This window comes from Hordeum vulgare, chromosome 1H, assembly GCF_904849725.1.
Source record: "Hordeum vulgare subsp. vulgare chromosome 1H, MorexV3_pseudomolecules_assembly, whole genome shotgun sequence".
Classification (NCBI taxonomy): Eukaryota; Viridiplantae; Streptophyta; class Magnoliopsida; order Poales; family Poaceae; genus Hordeum; species Hordeum vulgare.
The window spans coordinates 413,832,357-413,848,634 of record NC_058518.1 but is presented as its reverse complement, the minus strand read 5'-3'; positions in this window follow the sequence as shown (position 1 = coordinate 413,848,634).

Genomic DNA, 16,278 nt, shown 5'->3' with positions numbered 1-16,278 from the left:
GGGTAGAAACTAACCCCACTAAAAATGTTGATCACCAAACCTCTATTAAGATGCTTAAAGAAGTCATTTTCCCAAGATTTGGAGTCCCTAGATATCTGATGACTAATGGCGGTTCACACTTCATTCATGGTGTTTTCCGCAAGATTCTCGCTAAGTATGATGTCAACCATAGAGTTGCATCTCCTTATCATCCTCGGTCTAGTGGTCAAGTGGAGTTGAGTAATAGGGAGATCAAGTTGATCCTACAAAAGACCGTCAATAGATCTCGAAAGAACTAGTCTAGCAAACTTGACGATGCACTATGGGCTTATAGGACTGCTTATAAGAATCCCATGGGCATGTCACCGTATAAAATGGTTTACGGTAAGGCCTGTCATTTACCACTTGAGCTGGAACACAGAGCTTATTGGGCAATCAAAGAGCTCAACTTCGATTTCAAACTTGGCGGTGAGAAGCGGTTGTTTGATATCAGCTCGTTAGATGAATGGGGGGCCGAGGCATCTGAGAATGCCAAGTTGTTCAAGGAAAAGGTTAAGAGATGGCACGATAAACGAATACAGAAACGAGAGTTCAATGTAGGTGATTATGTCCTGCTATACAATTCTCGTTTGAGATTCTTTGCAGGCAAGCTTCTCTCTAAATGGGAAGGTCCTTATGTTATCGAGGAAGTATATCGTTCCGGTGCCATCAAAATCAATAACACGGAAGGAAATTTTCCTAGAGTGGTAAATGGGAAAAGAATCAAGCATTACATCTCTGGTACTCCCATAAATGTTGAGACCAATATCATCAATGTCATAACTCCAGAGGAGTACATAAGGGATGTTTATCTGCCTGTTTCAGACCCTGAAAACGAAGAGGTATCTGTTTCGGTAAGAAATTGGACTCCGACGCTTTCCCAATAGGAAATTTCCTCCGTTTTGGAATTTTTGGAAAATTAGAAAAATAAAAAGCAGTCCGGAGAGCGCACGAGGTGGCCACAAGCCCTGCCACCGCCACCCCCTGATGGCGGAGGGCAAGCTTGTGGGCACCTCGTGTGCCTCCCAGACTCCATTTTCTTGCGGAGCACTCCTTCTGGTCCAGAAAAAATCAATATATACTCGCCCGAAGGTTTTGATCTCCGTATCGTGCAGTCTTCCTCTGTTTTCATTTCGAGCCTGTTTCTGTGGCAGATCTAGATCATCATGACTTCCCCAAACGCTCCTAAGGACAAGATCTTCGAGAAGGTCATCAATCCCTACCTCACGGAAGTGCTGAAACACCCTCAATCTATCAAGATGAGCGAGGGGATGTTGCACATCTGTGATGTTGAGGGGCCTAAGAAGACCGGAAGCGTGGAGATGAGGCTCGAAGCAATGGAGCAACAAGTCTTCAAGTGTCAGGGATGGTGGAGCGTGGACTCAACGCCAACCACATGATGATCACGGATTTCACTAGCAATCACAAGATGGATGACATTGACATTGGGAAACACCTCTCCAGGCTCTATGACAGGGTTGATCAACTTGAGGGAAAGATCTATGACCTGCAGAACAAAAACTATGAGTATGAGTACAGATTTAAATCAATAAGGTTGGCTGTAGATTTGAGGATTCCGGCGACTCGTTCATCCTGCCATGATGGAGCACCTATGCCTTGGAAGACAGAGGATCAGACTACTCCAACAACTCCACCACCATCACCACCGAAGTAAGACATCTAAGCATTGGTATGGGCAATCCCCTTGGCTTCTGCCAAGCTTGGGGGAGTTGCCCTGGTATCGTATCACCTTTATATATTTTGCTTTTACCTTTGTTTTAGTTCTTTCCTTTTCAGTTTGTATTTCTTCTCTTAGAGGAATAAGTCTTTAGTGTTTAGTTTGAGTATTTTGCTTTTATCTCTCCCCCGATGTATTCGAGCTTACGAGCTATATAATAAAGAGTATCTTAGTCAAGGGCTTTGCTTTGTGCCATGATCAATAGTATGAAAAGAACGATAGCATGAAAGATCGTGAGACGATCTTATGGGAAGTGATCACTTCACATATGACACGTATGATGATTGAAACTTGTTGAGAATAAATTAACATAGACCTCAGTCATTGTTGCAATTAATAAGAAGTAATAAGGAAAGAGAGGTTCACGTATAAATATATCATCGTAGACACTTTTTACAATTGTGAGCACTCACCAAACTATTACATGCTTAGGAATAGATGTTGGACAAGGAAGACAACATAGTTAATTGTGTTTGCTTGGTTCCATACAATGTTATATGATTAGAGATCCCTTAGCATGTGACGTTTGCTTCCACCCCACATAAGCCAAAACTTCGCACCAAGTAGAGATACTACTTGTGCATCCATAAACCTTCAACCCAGTTTTTCCATGAGTCCACCATACCTACCTATGGATTGAATAAGATCCTTCAAGTAAGTTGTCATCGGTGCAAGCAATAAAAATTGCTCTCTAATATGTATGATCTATTAGTGTGTGGAAAATAAGCTTTGTACGAACCTGTGATGAGGAAGACATAAAAGCGATAGACTGCATAATAAAGTTCTTTATCACAGGAGGCAATATAAAGTGACGTTCCTCCGCACTAAGAGGACACACATTCAAACCTCAAAAGTGCATGACAACCTCTGCTTCCCTCTGCGAAGGGCCTATCTTGTACCTTTACTTTTTTCCCTTGTAAGAGTCATGGTAATCTTCACCAATTCCCTATTTTGCCTTTGTCTTGGCTACCGTCACATGCTTGGGAAAGATCTATATTCATATATCAACTTGGAGTTGAGTACTCATGCTTTATTATTGTTGACTTTACCCTTGAGGTAAATCGTTGGGAGGCAAAACTATAAGCCCCTATCTTCCTCTGTGTCCAGCTGAAACTTTGACACCATGAGTACCACGTGAGTTGTAACAATTGTGGAAAACAAAAGAGATGATTGAGTATGTGGATTTGCCTTACAAGCTCTTATTTGAATCTTTCTGATGTTGTGATAAATTGAAATTGCTTCAATGACTTTGGACTGTTGTTGGTTACTTCTCGGTAAGGTTTTTGCTTCATGCTTTGCTTTGTGAAGGAATTGTTACTTTCCCATAAGAATATTCATGATGTATTGTTGTCCTATGTGTGATCATGATGCCCTCAAGTCTGTATTATGTTTTATCGACACCTTCGTCCCTCAACATGTGGACATGTTTATGGAACTTGGTTTTCGCTTGAGGACAAGCAAGGTCTAAGCTTGGGGGAGTTGATACGTCCATTTTGCATCATGCTTTCATGTTGATATTTATTTCTTTATGGGTTGTTATATTACTTTGTGGTACCATATTTATGCCTTTTCTCTCTTATTTTGCAAGGTTCATTTGAAGAGGGAGAATTCAGGCAGCTAGAATTCTGGACTTGAAAAGGAGCAAATCTTAGTCCACTATTCTGCACATCTCCAAATGCCCTGAAAAGTTACGTGGAATTTTTTGGGATTATATAAAAAATACTGGGCGAAAGAAGTACCAGAGGGGGGCTGCCACGGCACCACAAGCCTTACCACCGCCACCCCCTGGTGGCGGAGGGCAAGCTTGTGGGCTCCCTGACGGCCCACTAGCCCCCCTCTTTTGCTATATGAAGAGTTTCGTTCCAGAAAAAATCAGTCGGGAGCTTTTTCGTGGTTTCGCCTCTGCCACGAGGCGGAACTTGAGCAGATCCAATCTAGAGCTCGGGCAGGACGATCCTGCCGGGGAAACTTCCCTCCCGGAGGGGGAAATCGTTGCCATCGTCATCATCAACACTCCTCTTGTCGGAGGGGAGGCATCTTCATCAACATCTTCATCAGCACCATCTCCTCTCCAATCCCTAGTTCATCTCTTGTAATCAATCTCTGTCTCACGACTCCGATTGGTACTTGTAAGGTTGCTAGTAGTGTTGATTACTCTTTGTAGTTGATGCTAGTTGGATTACTTGGTGGAAGAGTTTATGTTTAGATCCTTGATGCTATTCATTACACCTCTGATCATGATTATGATTATGTTTTGTGAGTAGTTACTTTTGTTCCTGAGGACATGGGATAAGTCATGCTAATAATAGTGATGTGAATTTGATATTCGTTCGGTCTTTTGATATGTTGTATGTTGTATTTTCCTCTAGTGGTGTTATGTGAACATCGACTACATAACACTTCACCATACTTGGGCCTGGAGGAAGGCATTGGGGAGTAGTAAGTAGATGATGGGTTGCTGGAGTGACAGAAGCTTAAACCCCAGTCTATGCGTTGCTTCGTAAGGGGCTGATTTGGATCCACTAGTTTAATGCTATGGTTAGACATTGTCTTAATTCTTCTTTTGTAGTTGCGGATGCTTGCGAGAGAGGTTAATCATAAGTGGGTTGCTTGTCCAAGTGAGGGCCGTACTCAAGCGCCGGTCCACCCACATATCAAACTATCAAAGTAACGAACGCGAATCATATGAACATGATGAAACTAGCATGACAGAAATTCCCGTGTGTCCTCGGGAGCGTTTTCCTCCTATAAGACTTTGTTCAGGCTTGTCCCTTGCTGCAAAAGGCATTGGGCCACTTGCTGCACCATTGCTACTACTTGTTACTTGTTACTCTTTGCTTGCTACGTTTCACCTCGCTACACCATCACTTGTTACCGCTACTTTCAGTGCTTGCAGTTATTACCTTGCTGAAAACCGTTTATCAGAGCCTTCTGCTCCTCGTTGGGTTCAACACTCTTACTTATCGAAAGGACTACGATTGATCCCTTATACTTCTGGGTCATCAATCCTATCTTTCAAGTTGTAGACACCTACTATGTGTTATGACCCGGCAACCCCAGAGTGACAATAGCCGGAACCACTCCCGGAGATGACCATAGTGTTGGGGAACGTCGCATGGGAAACAAAAAATTTCCTACGCGCACGAAGTCCTATCATGGTGATGTCCATCTACGAGAGGGGATTTCTGATCTACGTACCCTTGTAGATCGCACAGCAGAAGCGTTAAGAAACGCGGTTGATGTAGTGGAACATCCTCGCGTCCCTCCCTTTCCAACCCGAGACCAACTAGGTTTGGAAGGAGGAGTCCTTCCCCTTTTTCCCACCTCCTCTTTTTTTCTCTTTGACTTTCTTCCTATGGTGCATAGGGCCTTCTTGGGCTGTCCCACCAGCCTACTAAGGGGTTGTGCGCCACCCCCAAGGCCTATCAGCTTCCCCGGGGTGGGTTGCCCCCCCCCCCCCCGGTGAACACCCGGAACCCATTCGTCATTCCCGGTACATTCCCGGTAACTCCGAAAACATTCCGGTAATCAAATGAGGTCATCCTATATATCAATCTTCATTTCCGGATCATTCCGGAAACCCTCGTGACGTCCGTGATCTCATCCGGGACTCCGTACAACATTCGGTAACCAACCATATAACTCAAATACGCATAAAACAACGTCGAACCTTAAGTGTGCAGACCCTGCGGGTTCGAGAACTATGTAGACATGACCCGAGAGACTCCTCGGTCAATATCCAATAGCGGGACCTGGATGCTCATATTGGATCCTACATATTCTATGAAGATCTTATGGTTTGAACCTCGGTGCCAAGGATTCGTATAATCCCGTATGTCATTCCCTTTGTCCTTTCGGTATGTTACTTGCCCGAGATTCGATCGTCAGTATCCGCATACCTATTTCAATCTCGATTACCGGCAAATCTCTTTACTCGTTCCGTAATACAAGATCCCGCAACTTACACTAAGTCACATTGCTTGCAAGGCTTGTGTGTGATCTTGTATTACCGAGTGGGCCCCGAGATACCTCTCTGTCATACGGAGTGACAAATCCCAGTCTCGATCCATACTAACTCAACGAACACCTTCGAAGATACCTGTAGAGCATCTTTATAGTCACCCAGTTACGTTGCGACGTTTGATACACAAAAAGCATTCCTCCGGTGTCAGTGAGTTATATGATCTCATGGTCATAGGAACAAATACTTGACACGTAGAAAACAGTAGCAACAAAATGACACGATCAACATGCTACGTCTATTAGTTTGGGTCTAGTCCATCACGTGATTCTCCTAATGACGTGATCTAGTTATCAAGCAACAACACCTTGTTCATAATCAGAAGACCCTGACTATCTTTGATCAACTGGCTAGCCAACTAGAGGCTTGCTAGGGAGAGTGTTTTGTCTATGTATCCACACATGTATATAAGTCTTCAATCAATACAATTATAGCATGGATAATAAACGATTATCATGAACAAAGAAATATAATAATAACTAATTTATTATTGCCTCTAGGGCATATTTCCAACACATAGTATGAGGATCCCAAGTATTCACCATGTGCTAATGCTTTGTTCTGGTTCTCTATTAAATGGAGACCTTAATATCCCTTAGTTTCCATTAGGACCCCACTGCCACGGGAGGGTAGGACAAAAGATGTCATGTAAGTTCTTTTCCATAAGAACGTATGACTAAATACGGAATACATGCCTACATTACATTGACGATCTGGAGCTAGTTGTTGGGTAACGTAGCATAAAATCAAAAAAATTCCTACGCATATTCAGATCTTCCTACGGAGAGACCAGCAACGAGAGAGGGGTGAGTGCATCTTCATACCTTTGAAGATCGCTAAGCGGAAGCATTGCTAGAACGCGGTTGATGGAGTCGTACTCGCGGTGATTCAGATCGCGGTGTGATTCCGATCTAGTGTCGAACCACGACACCTCCGTGTTCAACACACGTGCAGCCCGGTGACGTCTCCCGCACCTTGATCCAGCAAGGAGGAGGGAGAGGTTGGGGAAGCTCTCCAGCAGCACGACGGCGTGGTGTCGATGGAGAGACGAGGTCTCCCGGCAGGGCTTCACCAAGCACCGTGGGAGGAGGAGGAAGGAGGGGAGGAGGGCTGCGTCGAGAGGAGAAGAAACCGTGTGTAAAACAGCCCCAAACCCCTATCTATTTATAGGAGGAGGGGAGGGGGGCCACCCCTAGGGTTTCCCCCCTAGGTGGTGCGGCAGCCCCCCAAATGGGAGGTGTGGCGGCTAGGGCAGGGGGAGGGGGTGGCGCACCCCTTTGGTGGGCCTTAGGCCCACCAGCGCTAGGGTTCCCCCCCACTTCTCTCCCTCCTGCGCCTTGGGCCTCTTGTGGGAGGCGCACCAGCCCACTTTGGGCTGGTTGCCCTCCCTCTTTTGTCCCATGCTACCTATTGGGCCTGGTGGCCCCTCCCGGTGGACTCCCGGGACCATTTCCGGTGGTCCCGGTACGCTACCGATGACGCCCGAAACATTTCCGGTGTCCAAAACCATCCATCCTATATATCAATCTTTACCTCCGGACCATTCCGGAGCTCCTCGTGACGTCCGGGATCTCATCCGGGACTCCAAACAACTTTCGGTAACCTCGTATAACATTTCCCTATAACCCTAGCATCATCAAACCTTAAGTGTGTAGACCCTACGGGTTCGGGAAACATGGAGACATGACCGAGACACTCTTCGGCCAATAACCATCACCAGGATGTGATTAACCATGGTGGCTCCCACATGTTCCACGATGATCTCATTGGATGAACCACGATGTCAAGGATTCAATCAATCCGGTATATAATTCCCTTTGTATGTCGATATAGAACTTGCCCGAGATTCGATCGTGAGTATACCTATACCTTGTTCAATCTCGTTACCGGTAAGTCTGTTTACTCGTTTCGTAGCACGTCATCGTGTGACTAACTCCTCAGTCACATTGAGCTCATGATGATGTTCTACCGAGTGGGCTCAGAGATACCTCTCCGTCACATGGAGTGACAAATCCCGATCTCTATTCGTGCCAACCCAACAGACACTTTCAGAGGTACCCGTAGTGCACCTTTATAGTCACCCAGTTACGTTGTGGCGTTTGATACACCCAAAGCAATCCTACGGTATTCGGGAGTTGCACAATCTCACGGTCGAAGGAAAAGACACTTGACATTAGAAAATCTTTAGCATACGAACAATACGATCTAGTGCTATGCTTAGGATTGGGTCTTGTCCATCACATGATTCTCCCAATGATGTGATCCCGTTATCAATGACATCATATGCCCATGGTCAGGAAACCATGATCATCTATTGATCAACGAGCTAGCCAACTAGAGGCTTGCTAGGGACAAATTGTGATCTATTTATTCACACATGTATTACTGTTTCCTGTTAATACAATTATAGCATGAACAATAGACGATTATCATGAACAAGGAAATATGATAATAACCACTTTATTATTGCCTCTAGGGCATATTTACAACACTAGTTACATATCACCCTATGTTATAACTGTTACATGATGAATGTCATCCGACATAATTATCCATCACCGATCCAATGCCTACGAGATTTTCCTATACTGGTCCTTGCTAAGTTACTTTACCGCTACTGCTGTCACACTTGCTATACAAATTACTACTACTACTGTTACCGTCGCTACCGTTACTATCATACTACTTTGCTACTAAAACTTTGCTGCAGATACTAAGTCTTTCAGGTGTGGTTGAATTGAAAACTCAACTACTGATACTCAAGAGTATTCTTTGGCTCCCATTGTGTCGAATCAATAAATTTGGGTTGAATACTCTACCCTCAAAAACTGTCGCGATCCCCTATACTTGTGGGTTAACAGGTGCGTTCTCAGAGTCGACTTCCATGAGATCCTCGTGTCCTCGCAGCGGCGATGTGACAACAGTAGCAGCTCTATCAAGACAGCCTCAGTCTGTCGTCAGCAACCAAAATGTTCACTCGGATAAGAGCATAAGGTCAAGCACTTATGGAGAGGCGGTTGGAACGGCAATCCTCATCCTAGGCAAGGCCTTCTGAGGCTTGGGTCCGCTGGGCTTGGACACTTTGGTGGGCTGTTCTACTAGTTCTCCAGACAATCCCCTGACACGCTTGGCAATCCTGCCACTCGGCGCCAAAGGTTTGCTTGGAGTGCCTGCGGGGTCGTGACACTGCTTGGTCCGGGGCTCAGGGCGAGAAGGAGACGAATCTTCCTCCTCACTCTCCTCTGTCTCCTCCTCCTCCTCCGTCTCTTCGTTGTCGTCGACGTAGTCCTCACTCTCTGCACTGTCCTCCATGCTCCCCTCGTCAAGGTCGAGTGTGTTGCCATTCGGGACCGGAGAATGAAGGTCCGTCCACTCCTGCAAGATACAATCCAGAAATTCAGTCGACAAGAAAATTACAAGCACTCGGTTCAAAGGCAACAATGTTTAACAGAGTGGAACTAATCTTGTTCGTGTGTGGATTGTCAGCTGAGAAGGGGAGGACCTTTTTTGCCCCCATCGGGTTGTCACAAGGACCCACTATTCCGCGGATCCACTTTGCTACTGTGTCTTCACTCACTTCCTTGGGATGAGACCGAGTGGAGTCTTCGGGACCAGTGTAATGCCACATGGTGTGATCTTAAGCCTGGAGAGGTTGGATGCGTCTGCCCAGGAAGATCTCTAATAGATCCATTCCTGTCACTCCGTTGTGGACCAAACCAATCAGTGCTTTGACGAAAGGATCAACCAGAGTCTTCTCCTCCTTCATCATTGCTAACGTCCTCAAAGCACTCGGTCGCTCTAGAGTAAAGGGAGGGAGTCCACTCGACATGTACGAGCAAGCTACATCGTTACAGTAGAACCAAGTAGACTGCCAATTGCGAACCGACTCGGGAAAGGTCATGACAGGATAGCCACTCTTGGCTTTTTTCCGAAGCCCTAAACCCCCACACAACTGGATGACATTGGTCTTGTCATCAGTCGAATTAACTTTCTTCACCGACTGAGATCGCATGGTGAAGATGGATTTGAAGAGTCCCCAGTGAGGAGGACACCCCAGGAAGCATTCACACAAGGTGATAAAACAAGAGAGGTGAGCAATAGCATTTGGCGGAACATGATGAAACTGCGCCCAAAAAAGTTCAGAAAACCCCGAATAAAAGGATGGGGTGGCAGAGAGAAACCTCTTTCTACATGAGTCAGGAGGAGGACCCGCTCCCCCTCTCGCGATTGTGGCTCAGCCTCATCACTAGGGAGGCACCAAGATTTGTCCATCAGCATGCCGTGCTCGACGAGATTGAGGAGATCCTCCTTCCGCACAGTGGAAGGGAGGAAACCCCCATGCATCCAACTTGGCGGCAGAGCTTGCTTCTTCGACTTGACGACACCCTTGTTCGCTTTCTCAAGCTTGCCAGTCTGCCCTTTCGTCATGGTGACAGCGGCGAGATTGGTCGCTTATATGCGAGCTGGTGGCTAAGGAGGAGGAAGAGCAGAGCAGAGGAAGGAGATGATACCGTTCCAAACCCTAGTGTCGAAAGCCTTTATAACCCCCCGACTGAGTCTCTGGCAGGTGGACCCTTGACCTATCTCTTCGCGAGCCACCGCAAGATACGTGGAGGAGATTGAGGGGCAAGAATCGAGGCGACGGGATCCACTTGATAGCGATGACGTCACCACCGCGTAACGCGCGACAACCGAAATTTTCAAATCCCAGAAAATTCGGAACTGACAGGGCGATTGGTCACATCAAATGATCCTGTCAGACGCGCCGTTTCGTTTGCTCACTCAGATCCTCGAATCCACTCAGATATTTTATGCCAAGCAGAATTGATCAAGGCAAATGATGAAGATTGCAATCGACATCCAATTCGGCGAAACTTTGAATAACATCCAAATTCAGTCTGCTATACCAAGATTTATAGTTGCACCTTCACCACTCTAACCTCGATCCATTCGGGGGCTAATGATGGGGTTATAGCCCTAGGGTAGGGTCATAGGCTTGACCTATAAGTCCTACCCAAGGGCACCTCATTATTAGCTTATGGATCACAAAATACTTACCGACTAAATTAAGACAACCTCTGATCCACTCGGTAAAGAACTACTCGGAAGGTTACCTAATACTCGACGACTGGATTCCACTCGGTAAATACCGAAAGCCACTCGATATAGAAGACCGGAAGCCACTCCATCGAGGCTAACGGTCAGACGTTAGACTACTGTAGTTAATGTCCTTTATGGCATACGTTACCTGTAACGTATGAATTCAATCCCACTTATTACATCCTTGAAGGCTACACACTTATGAGGGGCAACGCACTCTACATAAGCCACCCCTCCCCTCTGGCACAAGGGTTCGCATTCTGTAACATTTATATTTCACTCGACACTAAAGCTCCAACAGACCGAAACGTAGGGTTGTTACCTCCACCGCAGAGGGGTCTGAACTCATACAAACTTGCCGTAGCTAGGACTCTGCCCTCTACTTTCGTACCCTACACTTCTACTGTCAGACTTATATCCACGACAATACTCTCTCTCTATCCCCCACCCTACCGAAAATTCCATTTGGAGACCGAGCTGCATGGTGCTCTTTATCTTGCACGTTGGTCTTGCAGCGATCGGGCTCAGGTTCGTATTACTTCTCCGTATTTCACTATACAGCTATTTATTAGCCACATTATTCTCATTTTATCAACAATGTTATCCCATATGAATCACTGTACGTACCAGCGAATTCACACTTCTGTCATAGAAGTTGCTTTCTGCCATCAAAAGAACTCCGGCCGCTCCCAAGGTGCATATTTATACCACTCACCTCACCATGGCTCAGCCCACAAAGAACACCACTGTAGCCATGGCCTCTTCTTTATCTTCAGATCGATAAAGAGACAGGCGCTCACACCTCTTGCTCATCACGTGCCCCGATTGTGGCGAGGGTCGAGACCAACATAAGCCATCAACCCGACGAGAATCCGAAGAATCGATTCTACAAGTGTCTGATAGACAGCGCAAACTATCTCTCTCGAAATATGTTCTTCGTCCGCTCAATTCGTTTTCCTACTAAACCCATTTTTCTATTTCTTTTACATAACATATATACTGACAGGGACCAAACAAATGTGGTTGCTTCAAATTTTCCAATCCATCAACAAACATAAAAAATGCGAATTTCTTTTGTTTGTTTCCTCGTCTCCTTTGTCTTCTTCATCTGCCCAAACGATTATTCTCTCCATCCCTGAATCTGAATAAATTCAAACATGTTATACAACAGGAGATATAATTTGTTCAGCAATCAGCACCAACCGACTGCCCTGCACCAACTTCGTCCTGATCATGCGTCCAATTGAAGAACGAAGCTCTGGCCACAGCCCACAGTAGATTAACAAACAAATATGACTGTAGGAGATCGATGAGGAACAAAATCTCGACGTAAACTCTGTCCTCTGACACCCAAACCCACGCCATAACGTAAGAGACTCAACACTTGCAGACCTAGTAGAACTTTACCTTGTTTCGGGTAGAAAAACTCGTTCCTGTCCATGGAGAACGAAGTTCCGCCTGGTGTGCGGGAGGTTGAGGATGACTGGAGGAGCGACGTGCTCCTGGCACAATATAGCAGAATCTACAAAGTGATCATTGGCCCCTGTAGTGCCCCACTGGCCTCTGCCACATAGTTTAAATTCAAAGTTGCCCGCTGGCACATCATGTTTATGCAATCCTCGGATGGAATAAATTGCCCACGTACAAATCAGGAACACCAAACAGACAGCACCCCTGTATTTCCACCATCAATCAGCGTATAGTAATTTGAAAAGCAGGGCGCACAGATCACAGCTCGGGCTTCAAAACGCCTGTTAGACATACTAACCTCAGGTCAGTTGGTTAGTTTTCTGTTTGGAATAAGCCTTGCATGGCTGTCAGGACTAGATACTCCCGACGCACCATGCATGCAGGCTGGGGACGTGCACTAGGCATGATCGCCTTCTCTCTCTCTGTGTGTATTTTCCGTTTCTTTCACCCGGTCAGTACGGCGCATGCGATACCAGAGATCATGGGATGGCGCGGTCATTTAGAATCGCATCGAGCTGGCCGGGGCAGTTTGTTAGTGTTGGTTGTAATAGAGAATAAGAGGAAATAGAGCAGAAAGCGCTGGGTAGTTGCCACAGCACCAAAAGGGCTAGCTACTCTAGATCACGGTAATCTCGCAATCTCGCTCTCTCTCTCGATTCGACGACGACATTTGGCATCAGAGCCTCGGTGTTTGATCCTTGGCGGCTGGCGATGTGTGATCCGTGGAGGCTATGTCGGACAACGAGAGGACGAAGAAGGCCGCGGCGGGGCAGCAGTCGCCATCGGCCGGGACGCCAGTTGTGCGCCTTACCGGCGCCGGCAGCGGCGAGTTCCGCATCATCGAGCGGGTCGTCCGCGAGTCGGAGGGCTCGTCGGCGTCAATGATGCTGACGAAGACAAACTACATGGAGTGGTCTCTGGTCATGCAGGTCAAGCTGCAGGCTGCGAGTCTCTGGACCGCGGTCATCGAAGGCACCGAAGACGAGCGCGACGACAGGCGCGCCCTCTCCGTCATCCTTACGCGCGTGCCGCCGGAGATGCTTCGCGTCCTCGCGGCGAAGGACACGGCCAAGATGGCCTGGGAAACAATCAAGACACTCCGCATGGGGAGTGAGCGTGCACGGGAGGCAAAGGCGCAGGTGCGCCGACGGGATTTCGAGGACCTCCGCTTCAAGGACGGTGAAACCGTCGAGGACTTCGCACTGCGTCTCACCGGTGTCGTCGCCGATCTGGAGCTGTACGGCGATCCGGTGACAGAGCACAAGGCGGGCCAAAAGTTCGTCAGGGTTGTGCCACGCAAGTACAGGCAGATGGCCATGGCGATCGAATCGTTGATTGATCTCAAAACAATGACGGTCGAGGAGCTAACAGGACAGCTCTCGGCGTGTGAGGATCAATATGGCCTCGACGACGCCGGGCACTCCGGTGGGCAACTCCTCTCACCGCTGAAGAGTGGGCTGCTCGTGAGCACAAGAACGGTGGCAGATCGTCGTCCGGTGGCGGTGGCGGCAAAGGAAGGTCTCCAGGCAAGGCACCAGCAAAAGGCGGCGGCGGAGGCGGGAAGCCACCGTCTGGCAACGGCGGTGCCGGTGGATCCGGTGGCAAGAAAAAGGGAAAATGCCACTACTGTGGCAAGACCGGACACTAGAAGAAGGAGTGTTGGTCATGGTTGGAAAAACAGAAGGAGCAAGGGAAGAAGGAACAAGCTAACCTCGTCCGAGAAGATCACGACGAGCACGACCAGGGTCTGTTCATGGCCGTGGTTGCAAGCGTCTCCACACCTGAACTGGTGGCGCCTCAAGCAGTTTTTCTGAATGAAGAAAAAGTGATTCCAATCCCTTCTCCAAACGGCCTCTGGTACTATGATACAGGGGCATCCATCCACATGACCGGGGAGAGGCACATGTTCTCCACAGTCGACGAAGGTGTGCACGGCATGGTGAAGTTTGGAGACGGCTCACTGGTAGATATCAAGGGGAGGGGCGCAATTGTGTTTCGCTGTCAGAATGGGGATCAACGTGCTCTCTCTGAAGTGTATTTCATCCCAAGCTTGCGCAGCAACATCATTTCAGTTGGACAGTTGGATGAGGGTGGATGCAAGATAGGGATCGAGGATGGAATCATGACTATCCGAGATCCGGGGCAGCGCACACTCGCCCGAGTCAAGAGAACGGCGAGCAGACTGTACATGGGCGTGCTGAAAATTGACGCCCCTGTCTGCCTCCTCACCAAGACTGAAGATGTCACCTGGCGCTGGCATGCTAGATTGGGACATCTACACTTCAGAGCAATGCGAGCCATGTCCTCGAAGCAGATGGTACGCGGGATGCCGATCATTGAGCATGTCGAGGAGTACTGCGATGGTTGTGCATTGGGAAAGCAACACCGCGCGCCATCCCCTCAGTCAGCCGGATACAAAGCAGAGAAACCATTTGAGCTCGTCCGCACAGACTTGTGTGGCCCAATCACGCCGACCACGCCAGGCGGCAACAAGTACTTCCTGTTGGTAGTGGATGACTACAGCCGATACATGTGGTTGGAGTTGCTGAAATCCAACGATGAAGCTCATCAGAAGTTCAAGAAAGTTCAGGCTATGGCTGAGAACGAGGGAAACTACAGGCTCCGCGCATTCCGGTCTGATCGGGGCGGCGAATTCAACTCCATTGAGTTCAGAGAATACAGCGAGCAGCTGGGCATCAAGCACTACACGACCGCCCCGTACTCTCCCCAGCAGAATGGGTGGTCGAACGCAGGAACCAAACTGTCGTCGAGATGGCGCGCTGCTTGTTAAAGAGCATGGGCGTGCCGTCGTACTTCTGGGCTGAAGCGGTGAAGACTGCAGTGTACCTGCTCAACAGGTCTCCCACGCGCAGCCTGGACGGGATGACACCGTATAAGGCCTGGCACGGCAACAAGCCGAGTGTGTTGCACCTACGTGTGTTCGGGTGTGTAGCACACGTGAAGAAGCTGGGCCCTGGAGTGATGAAGCTTTCAGACAGATCAACTCCGATGATCTTCGTCGGCTATGAGGAAGGGACCAAAGGCTACCGAGTGTACAATCCGGCTACAGAGAAGGTACAAGTCAGCCGTGATGTTGTGTTTGAAGAAAGCAGGCCATGGAGCTGGAGCACCCAAGGCGCAGTCACCGCGTCCACGCTGTCGACGTTCTCTGTGGTTTATGCACAAGAATGAGGCGCGCATGAACTGGACACGGGTGGCGCGTCCATGTCGACGCCGAGGAGCGCGGCGTCACCACCCTCTACACCATCGATGGGGTCGCCACAGGACTACGCCAACACGCCGTCTGCATCAGGGCGTGGCACGCCGGACGCCGAGCCCCGCACGCCGACTGCGACAAAAGAGGTGCGCTGGGCCACGCCGCCCACGCATGACGATGCACGTGATACAGACTCCGGACCTATACGGTACCGGCGCCTGTCGAGCAGCTACGACGAGCCTGAAGATGAGACCATCAAAGAAGAGCTTGAGCTCTGCCTACTCACGGTGGAAGAGCCTCGCGACATCTCAACAGCTCTCAATGACGGGAGTGGAAGGCGGCCATGGACCTTGAGATGGCATCCATTGGTGAGAACAACACCTGGGAGCTCGATCATTTGTCGGCCGGCCACAAGGCCATCAGCCTGAAGTGGGTGTACCGCGTCAAGCGCGATCCAGAGGGCACCATTGTCAAGTACAAGGCGCGCCTCATAGCAAAGGGGTATGTGCAGCGCGAAGGTGTGGACTTTGAGGAGGTTTTCGCTCCAGTAGCGCGGATGGAGACAGTACGGTTGCTTCTTGCGCTCGATGCACACTCCGGATGGGAAGTGCACCATATAGATGTAAAATCAGCTTTTCTCAATGGTGATCTCGCGGAGGAGGTCTACATGGCGCAGCCGCCGAGGTATGTATCTCCGGCAAGGAGCAGCAGGTC